Here is a 12,503-nt window from a genome sequence, read left to right as displayed (position 1 = left end):
ATTATAGCAGTCGTCGGAAAACAATTTTCATGCAGTAAATTTAACAGAATTTCTTTAACATAGTAACTTGCGGAACTCTACCAACGATGATGACGAGTGAGAAAACACAACAAATGGTAGACTGCAATACGAAGAATGCCGCTTTTTTAAATATTCAGCTATCCAAATTAGACAGTGTTGCGGATTATGGAAGCTTATGGATGTCATTATTTCTTGCGAGAGCAAGGATAGATAGTGAAAGATGTAATTCTCTAGGGAACTTGATATCGTGCGCACTACTCTTCTACAAATTTCTTAACCATTTTGTTGATTGTCCTTCCATCGATTTTCATTTCCTTAATAATTTTACTTACAGAAAAAGCTGCAACATAAATGAAAGCCACGTGAAGTTATTCGCCACTGCTTTAGGACAACTACAGATCTTAAATGCCATTACTAATGAATTATTAAGAGTTTAGCCTTGGAAATGTTATTTCCGTACATAACATTTTAGGAACACTAAGTGAAGTGAAGTAAAAACATACATGTTTATCACTTTCAGCATGCAGTGGCGATGTAAAAGTAATTTGCCTGAAGAGGCAATATTTATGGAAGCACAAAACTATTTGTTGTGCCAAAATATATCGAAAAATAAATAAATAAAATATAACGAAATGAATTAAGTAATAACAACATGTAGTCGGAAATAAAACGGCAAAACCAGTATATAACTTTTTTTCAGCTCTGTGTCGTTGAAAAGAAGTAACCAGTTAAGAACAAAGGTCCCCTTTGAATTCTATCCAATACTCTGTTTTAATCCTCGCAAGTAGCACAGTGGTTATAGTCCGTCCTCCCCACACCGAGTGGAAAGGCCTGGTTCGAATTCCCTCAAGGAAGCGTGGAACTTTTGTGGGCTTTTTTAATTCCGTGGCTGAGATAGTTTAGCCGATCTCAGGCGAGGAGAGCAAGTATTTTTCTCCAGGAAAATCAGGTTTTTCGTTCAGAAAAACAGGCTGTTGTTGTAGGGTTTTAGGAGCGTCATCGACTAAGGCTGTTTGCTGTACGAAAAACCCGTGTTTATGGGAGAAAGAATAATGCTATCTTCGCCTGAGACAGCTAACTAAGCCACGTTGTGAAAAAGGCCCATAAAAATTCCTCACGTCATCGACAGTACTCAAACTCATGTCTTTTCCACCCGACGTGGAGAGGACGATGGTTATCCTGTTTTGCAGCCCACGAGGGCTGCAAAACAGGATAACCTACCGCAGAACACACAATTTGTGGACATAATAAAGATGAATGGACGACGTTGTTTTCGGATTATCCTAATATACGACATACGAGGTGTGACAATAAAGTCCCTGACTGGTGCTGTTGCGATCATGTTCGATAAGTTTGAAATTAAACGGAAGTGGCACGTTGTAGTTCAAACTTCCTCCAAGAGATAGTGGTACAGAGATTGTCTCGTAGGCTGCCAGGTTGCAAATAAGAACTAGTTTCGTTAGTAGAGCTAAAGTTCTATGTCACGATTTGAAGATTTGCAATGGAGCAACGAAAGAATATTAAATTTTGCTTTAAAGTGGGAAAATTTGCAATAGAAACGAATGAAATATTAAAAACTATTTATGGTGATGAAACTTTAAGTTGTACCAGCAGTTTGAATAGTATAAGCGGTTCAAAGACGGGCGTGAGGATGTTCGCGATGTCCGAAGAAGTGGGCTTTCGTCAGCGTCTCGAAATGATCAGTTGTTTGACTCTCAGAATGATGGCCGATGAGTTGGATACGAATAAGGAGACGATTCTTCAAATTCTGCATGAACGTTTAGGAAAAAGGACGGTCTGTTCAAAATTTGTGCCGCATAGTCTCAGGGATGAGCAGAAGCAACGAAGAGTGTCATGCAAAGAATTCATCCAGACTTGTTGAAACAATCATTTTCCTCTTCATTCAAGAAGCGAATTTTTCTCTTCTTCAGGAAGAGAATCAGAAAATTTCACTCATATTCCATTCTTTGTTTTATCTGTCAGTCTCTTGCTACATAATCCGATTTGTCAATTTTTTTTGATATGAATAGTTTGCCGACCTTCTCAGCCCTCTACCCATCCATAACACTAAGGCACTACGGTTTCATTAACCTTTTTTGAGATTACCATAAAAAAGAGAAAATTTTAGCCGCTTTTATTTTTCTGCCACGAAATATGTATATGAAGATGCACATATAATCTTCAGATTATGCTATTTATTGTGCGATTTATTTACTTTCGGAATGTGCTGTATAATGAAAATGCGAACGGTGTTGCATTGTGATTGGCGGTTTGTTCATTTTTACGTGCCATTGACCTTTCTCATAAATCTGCCGTTATCCGCATCTTCTCCCATCTGAATGCTTATTAGAAATTTTTCGACGCAATTATAGCTGTAGATACTATCTGAGAAATGGATATAATTTCGACATTTAAGAGCCAGTATAAAACATATAGATTTGTCTGCTCTTTCATTCCATTTCTGATATTAATGCAAAAATAAGCCATCTTAACAAGAGATGCTCATACTAAATCAAGTTTTAATTAGTTTCTCATCTCACGCAAAAGCATCTAGCTTATTACTATAATTAGATTTTGGCCCAAGCCTTTTAAAAGAAAAAGTAGATAAAATTCTACTGTTTATAAGTTTTGATTTATCTCTGGTAAGTAGTTTTTCAAATTAAAGAAATGAGGCGGAGGTTTTAATTAAACAAACGGACTAGAAGATCAGTTGTGTGACTGCGGAAACATGCCGAGGGCTTCAAGAAATAGTCTTTTTTTTTTTTTTTTTTTTTTTGTTTTGTTTTTTCGTCAATTAAGTGACATCGTGACTACTTAATTTTTTTTCGAAAATATCTCTTTTTTTTTCTCACTGATCAATGCGCAGATTCTCTGTGTAGTTATTCTTATTCTTCTATTTTCAAAAAAAAAAAAAAAAAAAAAACGCATTTCCAATTAGGATCAAACTGAATCATCAAAAGATTGCATTACTCGTCGGATATAGCTCCTTGTTATATTAAAGTAATTCTTTAGATGATAAGATAGTGTGCATTTTCTTTTTTAATGCCGTGTCTCCGGTTTTTCTGACTAAAAGGAATTAAGTGCATCTGTGTGCAATAAATATTTAGTTAATTTCAGGTATTTAGGAATTTAAATCGAAAACTACCGAAATTTCATGTGGTTACCTGTGTTTTTATTTGTTTGTTTACGAAGTGTCAAGAACAGAGCTAAACTGTAGTTGTCTCTTTAATACTGTTTTATTGTTAGGACGTCTAATTCACTTCGATATTGAGGGTTGTCAACTGAATTGCTTCTCGAAAGGCGGTGGATTCCTCGTGTGGCTACTGACGTGATACTAAAATACTCTTCAACTAAAGTTTATCGGTAAGGTGGCTCGAATTTTCTCGCTTTCATTTATTTCTATCTATGCCTTCTGTTTCACGTCCTCCTTTAATTTTCTCGACCAAACAAGTCTGGTGAAATAAAACCAGTTGTCGTTCAGTTGCCTCGCTACGCCCATTATCGTCAAGTCCTTTTCCGTCAGCTACTTTTCTCATCAACTACCTAACTAACAACAGACTGCGCACACCTCAAGGTGTCCTAAATCACAGCGCTCTCTCTCTCTCTCATTCCCTTTTTTTTTTTTTTTTTTTTTTTGTGTGTGTGTGCGCGCGCGCCAATCTGTAAGAGTATTGAAGAGACAGTTTACCAGATGTGAGGAAGGAAGATGTCGGTTGTTAAATTGGATAAATAAAAAAAAAAAAAAAATAGATTAACGGAAAAGGGCAAAAGAAAAGTCAAATCGGGAAGATTCGTAATCACACTTAACGAAAAGGGTAGCAATGCATTTTCTGTAATTAACGTTTTCTTTCTTTTATGTCCAACTTGTGGGTGTGTAAATCGAAAATCTCTTGTGAATACTCGCTAGACGTTTGCTGCACGATTCAGAAGATTTCAGAGGAGCGGTGAAATAATGAAATGGATGGTTGAGTGAAAATATCGGAATTATTTATTCACTGATTGCTTTTCTCCTGAAAGTAATCAATAGGTAAAATATCATTTACTTTACAGATAACTGTTTTGCTAGTGTTCACTCGAATATTAGCTGGCTGAAGACAGTAATGCCTACAGCTGTGAACAGTTGTTATATAAGGTTGGAGAACAAGTATTTTCATAGTGGGAAACGTAACGCATATAATCTCATCAGTAGCCTACGTTGACGGAAATGCCTTACTTAGAATCAAAATTGATTCTAGCGATTTGTAAAACCGAATAAAAAATAGCGAACTATCTGCTTAAAATGTTGTGCGCTGTACTGAATAAATATGGAGTGAATAATTTTTACTAATTTCACAGCACTGAGTATACAATCACATTACAGTATTTCGTAGAAGATAACACAGTGTATATTGCTTTAAAGCAGTTAGTCGTTTTTTGCGCGCTGTTTTTTTAAGCAGTTTCCGTGTTTTTTATGACTAAAAGAAATTAAGTGCTGCATAAATACCATCAGCTGAAATTTCATGTAATAAATATTATTATTTCTGGGTATTCTCGAACTTGAAGGTTAAAATTGTGAAGGAGTATTTTTGTATTTTGTATATGATCGATATCTACTTCATTGTGGTTTTAAAAACATTCATATTGTAACTGTAGTATGTTACCTTGTTATTGTGTCCTTTGTTATACAGCCGGTTTACGTAAACTTACGAGTACTTTACGTAGTGCTTCAAATCTTCGAAACGTTCGCTTCTTGATGACATGCCCAGCATTTTAACATCTAAGTGTTCGGCAAATGGGTCTACACCACTCGTAGCTTAACATCATTGTTTTCTAAGTGTTGAACCATTTCTTTTCTTTTTTTTTCCCCGCCATCCTTTAACACACAGGCGATTGTGGCGGTCATTAACAGACTGGAGTTATTATTAACAGACTGGAGTTATTATTAACCTTCCGTAAAATAGAATGGAATGTGCGACATGCGCATCAGACATTTCATTACCAGAGGATACGACATACTAACTAACAATACTTAAAATCTTCGGATAATAATGAATCAAGCTTCATTTTTACCTGTCTGAGTGTTTTGCTGTATGTAAGATCAATGATTGTACAGTAGATATCAAAATGATTAGCAAGGATGAACAACAGTTTATTTATTTTTATTATTATTTGTATATTCTGCTAAAATCAACATTTAATCATTAAAGGTTCGACTTCCTTAACTTCTTGTTCTCTTGTCTATCTGAAATATGCATTACGTAGTTACACGTTTTATGCTGTGGAAGACTAGAAGAATAAAAAGTCCACCTATAATACATAGGAAATGAAAAGCGCTCCCTTATCTGCACGACTGCGGAGGCAATCGCATAGATCGGCGAGTCCGCCTTCTGCGAACGTTATCTGCTTTGTCCAGCTAGTCGCTGGACCAAGCAGATAACGTTCGCAGAAGGCACTCGTATCCATACATCTTCTGTAGTCGCTTATAAATATTTCGGACAGTCTTCTCACATACCAAGAATTCAATAAGTACTCTGTTTCTGACGGACATTCATGGAGCCAGCGTGGTTGATGACTGCTATAGCAAAACCATATGTGGAAGGCGATGTCATTAGCATAATAAGAGATAGGAGGATATATCTGTACAGTGTACAGGGAACAATATTGAAGAGTATATATAATGTGCAGCGTAATTTTGGAGTGACCCTCGTATATATACGCAGGCAGGTTGGCTGTAATTAAACTGCGTCACTTTGAAGATCAATGGATCAACACGGATAATCACACTGGAAGAACTGATATTTGGAATGACCAATGGTGACACAATGGGGAAAGAAATGGCGCAAAAAAAAAAAAAATCTGTAAAGTGCCACATACAGAGAGGGAATGTCTATACACCTTGTAGGAGTGAACCTTTTATACAACAGGTTTGCTCATATTGCAAACGGTGTCGATGTCTAGGTTTGTCAACCTGTTCAAGGCATCCACTGACGTCAACCACATGCCGGGAACATAAGAGTCCCGTTATCACTTGTAGCTCATTACATTCTTTCGGAACGTTCCAACGTGCCTTGTTATGTTGGCTTTTAGGCTGCCAGGATTCAGCGTTGTTCCCTCTACATTTTATCTTTCAAATAACCCCACAACCAAAATCTCATACATTAGGGTCGTGTAAGCGAGATGGCCAAGCAATTGGTGACCGACGAGAAATTATGCTGTCTTCGGGAAACGTGTCACCGAGCGAGCCATAGGCAATCGTTCTCCATTCTTCATGAAGTCATACTGTCCAAGCTATCTTTAGCTTGAAGGTTGAGAATCATATGCTAAGTGAAGAGTTAACGATGTCGTGTGCGTTACTGCACATATTACGGAACATTGGTGTTTTGTGTGTTAAGCGGCAAAGCAACTAAGCAACATTATATGGTGTCTGTAATTTCGTGTATTATTCTGTGGGTTTACGTGTTTGCTCGACGAAAAACTTGAGTTTCCGAAGATAAAAACCATGCAACTCTCTCCGGAGATCATCTCCGCCACGTTTGTGAAAAAAAAAACATATAAAGTTTCTTCCTTGGAGTCAGGATTCGAGCCCAGGTCTTTTCCATAAAGTGGGAGGGCGTCGCGAGGACATAATGAACTGCTACAGCGGTCCAACGTCACCACACAGGAGCATGTGGCTAATGCAGTGAAATTTCATCAATGATATAGAGAACAGTTTTCGACCTAAGGAAACGCGTATATAAAATGGAACTCTGACATTCTATGAACTAAAAATAAAAAAATCCATTCACGTTATTATAGAGATGCTATTAACTCAAAAAATATATACTGTATATTCATTCACATTAGTATAGACATGCTATGCACTAAAAAAATTCATTCTCGTTAGTATAGTTCTGCTTTTTCGAAGCGCACAAACCTTCTTTATGTCAACCTAACGTTGTTATTAAAAAGCAACCTCTGTTGTATTGAATTCTATTTCTTAAATGCTCATTAATGTTACTTATTTTTAATATTTCATATTGAATATTATAAACATCTCAGACTTGTATTTACAAACACAATGACTGGCCAACATTTTTCCCCCTGCATCAAATGATGAACAACCTTTTTGGCACGTGGGCTAATTCACAGTCAAAAATGTTTTGCAGCCCACATTAGAAATGATATATATATCATCATCAGCAGCAGCCATTTTCAATCCACTGCAGGATGAAGGCCTCTCCAGCATCTTTCCAGTTCCTTCTGTTTTGAGCACTGGCCATCCATTTACTACCCACAAACTCATGAATTTCATCTATCCATCTCCGCCTTTGTCTTCCAGGTTTTCTTCTAGCTCCTCTTGCATACCATTCTGTTATTTTCTTAGTCCATCTGTCATCATGTCTTCGAGCTATGTGTCCTGCCCAAGACCATTTTAGTTCTTTAGTTTTGATAAGAATGTCCTTTACTTGAGTTTGCTGCCTAATCCATGTGTTTCTCTTCTTATCTAACAGTCTGATTCCCAATATAATTCGTTCCATTCTTCGCTGTGTAGTTCTCAGCTTCTCTTCCATTCTTTTGGTGAGTGCCCAAGTTTCACTTCCATAAGTCATGGTGGGGAGTATACATTGGTTCATTATTTTACGTTTCAGACAAACTGGGATATTGCTCTTCACTATGTGACTATATTTCCTGAATGCTATCCATCCAAAATTTATTCTTCTCTTGACTTCCAGCCATTTATCATTATTATAGCTAATAACTTGTCCCAGATAAGTATATGACTCCACCTTTTCAATTACTGCTCCTTCAATCATTATTTCCCTTTCTGTGGCATACTTGTTCATCATTACTGTACTTTTGTTTTAGCCATATTCATATTTAGTCCAAAATCCTTACTAACTGTACATAACTGATTAAGATCTTCCTCTAATTCTTTGGGATCGTGGCTTATGACCACAATGTCATCTGAAAATCGTAAATGGTTTAGGTACTGTCCGTTCACATTGACTCCTTTCTGCGACCAGTCTAATCTTCTGAAAGCTTCCTCAAGGGCAGCAGTAAACAGCTTCGGAGATATTGTGTCTCCTTTTCTAACTCCTTTCTCGATTTTAAATTTCCTACTGTCTTTGTCTAGTCTAATAAAGGAAGTAGCACTCTCATATATTTTCTTCAAAATCATAATACATGGGGTATCTATGCCTTGTCTTTCGAGTGCCCGAAACATTGCCTTATGCTGTTTGAAGTCAAATGCCTTTTCATAATCCACAAATGCCAGGCATAATGGTGTTTTATATTCATTTGCTTTCTCCATTAGCTGTGATATTACATGAAGGTGATCCATAGTTGAGAATCCTGTCCTAAAGCCAGCTTGCTCTTTCGGTTGATTCTCATCAAGTATTCTTTCTAATCTGTTAGTAATGACCCTTGTGGACAACTTGTAGATGTGGGATAACAAGCTAATTGGTCTATAATTTCCAATTTCTGATTTATCTCCTTTCTTATGCAGCAAACTGTGATTGCATTATTCCACTGCTTAGGCGTCACACCTTTTCTAATGCACTTTGTGAAGAGCCTTGCCAGTTTTTGTGTTATGTCTCTTCCTCCCAATTTTAACAACTCTACAGTAACTTCATCTTCCCCCGGGGCTTTCTGATTCTTCATCTTCTTCAATGCATGTTCTACCTCATCAGGAAGAATATCGGGTATGTTGTATGTGTTGCTACTTTGCAATCCATCTTCCCCACTGCTGGCATCATTCCCCTGCTCCTTGTATAATTCTCTATAGTAGTCTTCTGCTATTTGAATTATGCCTTCTCTGCTGTTTATAAGTACACCATCGCTATTCTTCAGTTTCAGTATCATTTGTCTTTCTGTATTACTGCGCATGGCTGCTGATTTAAATCCTTTGTTTTCCCTTAATGCTTGTTCTACTTTTCTTGTGTCAAATCTTCTTGTGTCCTCTCTGAGTCTCTTTCTAATGGCTTTGCATAACTCAGTATACTCAATTTTCTCTGTCAGTGTTTTTCTTGCTCTTCATTTGTCGTCTTCGGTTCATCATGACAAGTGTTTCTTGACTAATTTTTTCTTCTTTGGATTTCTTTTTCCCTATAGGTTTTTTGGGCTTTATCACTTCCAGAAAGTTGTAATATTCCTCATCAATATCTTGGTCCTGAGCAGTCTGCAGAAGTTTAAACTTGTTCTTAAGTTGCAGTACATACTGCTTTTTCTCCTCTTCTGTTATCTCAAAGACCTTTGTATTATTTACTCGAGTCAGTTTTTTTCCTTTCCTTTCCTACATCTATATCAAGTGTACATCTTACCATTCTGTGATCACTTCCAACTTTTACCTTATCCAGGACGGTAACATCATTCACAATATTTTATTTTATTTTATTTTATTAATAAAAAGATACACAACAGGTAACCATTAACAGTGTATCTGAGATCAGATCAATAAACATAATAACAATAATATGAAATCCAACAGGACGATAAACATTGATATAGATTCAAACAATAAAAGCATATGTACAAAAGAGGATTGTATTAAGTTAAGTTACCGGTAAAACAAGTAATAATTAATCCGTTAGAGAATAGAAAAATAATATAACAAATAATAAACTACAATAATTAGATGTGAGCTAGTCACTTTGCAGTTTAAGTGAAGAGGCAAACTTGTGGATGGAGTTCATCAGTGATTGGGAGTTGTCAAAGAAGTCAATGCGAGAGTCATTTGCTGATTTGCTGATTCTGTTCAGTGGACTGAACTTCATTAAGTCCGTGTTGGCAGAGTCAAGGCGAAACGGTGTAAGGTTCCTGACTTGTCTACAGGGAGCATTGAAGTTTATTTTACTCAGGATATCAGATGCTTCATAAATTCCAGTGATTACTTTGGCTAGGAGGGCGATGTCAGCAGTAACTCTTCTAGTGCACAGAGGCCTTAGATGAAAGTAATCACACAGCGATTCATAATACACTGAGTGATAGAATAGAGGATTGCGGTACGTAAGGTAACGGATAAAGTTTTTTTGGACTGCTTCAATTTTGTTAGTTAAAGTCTTTGTGTGAGGATTCCAGATGGGTGAACTGAATTCAAGGATTGGCAGAACAATAGTTTTATAAAGGATAACCGCATATCTGTAGTTTTTGAACTTGTATGTGTTCCGTTTGATGAATCCCAGTGTTTTGAATGCTTTGCTGGTGATTTTAAGGACATGGGCATCGAATTTAGCACTGCTGGAAAAGAGAATCCCTAAGTCGTTAACTTGGTCACACCTTTCGATGATCACAGAGTTAATACTATACTCCGTATTCATTAGTTGTGGAGATCTGCAAGATGAGAAAGAGATAACTTTGCACTTCGAGGGGTTAGCAGACAAGCCATTCAGAGATAGCCACAGAGAGAATTTATTGAGAGCACATTGAAGTTGTTGAGAATCGGTAGTCTCCTTCACTGCTGAGTAGATCTTAAGATCATCTGCATAGAGAGCAACTTGAACATTGGAGGTGTAGATGAAAGAAGGAAGATCATTTACGAAAACAATGAAGAGAAGAGGACCTAAGGGAGAGCCTTGTGGTACTCCGCTTAGTGGTATAAAACAATCTGAGTTCACTTGATCGATGATAACGCTCAAGGAACGATGCGTAATATAGCTGCGTAGCCATGAGAGCAAAGGGTCACGGATGCCATACAGCTTAAGTTTTTCCAGAAGTTGTTCGTGCGGGACTTTATCAAATGCCTTAGATATGTCTGTGTAGACTGCATCAACTTGTAGGTGGTTATCAAGAGCTTCAGAGGTGTATTGCCAGAAAGGAAGTAAATTTGTGACTACTGACTTGCCACTGCAGAAACCATGTTGATTCTGATCGATAAAAGGCTTGAAGAATTCGAAGAGATGTTTGTGCACTGCTGTGTCGAAGAGTTTAGCCAGGCTGTTTTGCAAGGTTATGGGTCTGTAATCGCATACGTCATTTTTATCACCTTTTTTGAAAATAGGAACTATATTGACCTGCTTAAAGTGATTAGGATACTTCCCCAGCCTGAGAGACAGGTTGAAGATCCGCAGTATGAGGGGTTTCAATGTAGTGACAGTCCTTTTCCAAAATAGGCCTGGAATGTCATCTGGGCCTCTAGTATAGTCATTTTTCATGCTTTTTAATGCCGAGTTTAAATCTTCATCAGTGATAAAGAGATTAATGAGGATATCATCTTTAACAGGTGTGAAGTCAGGAAATGAGCCAGGTCTCAATGTATCATTTGTTTGAATTCTAGAAAAGTGTTTGGCAAACTCTTGAGCAATACTGAATTCGTCAGATAAGAGAATTCCATCTGCGTTTCGGAGTTGTAACTTTCTACTGGTTATGTTCTTATGCTTCATGAAATTCCAGAATGGTTTGATATCTCTGTGAGTAAGCAGACTATCCTGAACTGACTCTGTATACATGTTGTAGGAGTTTAATATGAGAGTTTTCACTTCTTTGCGGAGTTGGCTGAATATTTCATAGTATTGACTGTCACCTGTTTGCTTATATTTGTTTCTGTAGAATTCTTTGGATTTAATTTTACGTATTAGTTCACTATTATACCAGTGCGGGTAGGTAGAGCGTGCGGTAAGATGGGATTGAGGAACAATGTCAGATATAACTGAATGGACACAGTTAATCAGGTTGTTGGTGAGCACATCGATGTCATCCATAGCGTCAGCGAGCTGCTTGTCTACGTTTCTTAGAGCTAGGTTGAGCAGAGGCCAGTCAGCCTTTCTGAAAATGAATCGAGGAGTACGGGAGCTGCATTTGAAGTTATGAGAAGTCACTGTGATGTCAAAAGTAATTGGTGAATGATCCGAGTGAAATATGGGGTTGTCGGTGTGAACATCTATATGAGTAGAGGAAAATATTAGGTCGAGGTAGGCATTTTCTCTGGTTGGAAAGTTGCAAATTTGTTCCAGACCATAGCTGTGAAGCATATTAAAGAGAGCCCTAGTCTGCAGTGATGGAGAAGAAGATTCTAAATTGGCCATTTGACAGTTAAAGTCACCCAAAACCATTGCTATGTCGGCAGATTGAATTAGTGGGAAGATTGATTCCAGCGAGCTTTCTAAGTACTGGAGGTCTATATTAGTTAAGGGAGGTGGAAAATAAAGCAATACTATTAAAACCTTTAACTTGCCAAGATGAAGAAGGCAGTATACTGATTCAATATTTGTGAAATTTGATGCAGTTTCACAGAGTATATGGTTAGAATGTATAATAGCTACTCCGCCTCCACGAGATCCTCTGTCCTTTCTATGGATTGTATATTGTCCATCTATAATCTCCTGATCATCAATATTTATGGAGAGCCAGGTTTCAGTGAGCAGGTAAATGTCGTAAATATGTGAGCCTTGGATTGCTCTGAAGTGGTTTAGGTTGCTAATTATACTCCTGCAATTCTGAAGGTAAACACTGAACAGTTGGGATCTGGGGATTCTATGACGAGAGGAGAACGTAGTATGTGTAGATAGCAGGGTATCTGATTGCTATGC

The 12,503-nt window shown here is 37.4% G+C and overlaps 1 protein-coding gene across 1 annotated transcript in view; it reads left to right on the top strand.

The window, feature by feature from the left end:
• The window catches only part of LOC150085510 (aquaporin-like), a 409,138-nt gene that overhangs the window by 323,955 nt on the left and 72,680 nt on the right, over positions 1-12,503 (top strand). The window lies entirely within an intron of this gene.

Source organism: Mastigoproctus giganteus, chromosome 5 (assembly GCF_048544385.1).
Source record: "Mastigoproctus giganteus isolate SK-2022 chromosome 5, ASM4854438v1, whole genome shotgun sequence".
NCBI classification, from domain to species: Eukaryota; Metazoa; Arthropoda; class Arachnida; order Uropygi; family Thelyphonidae; genus Mastigoproctus; species Mastigoproctus giganteus.
Note: the sequence above shows the minus strand (reverse complement) of the source record. Positions and strands in the feature narration are given on the sequence as shown.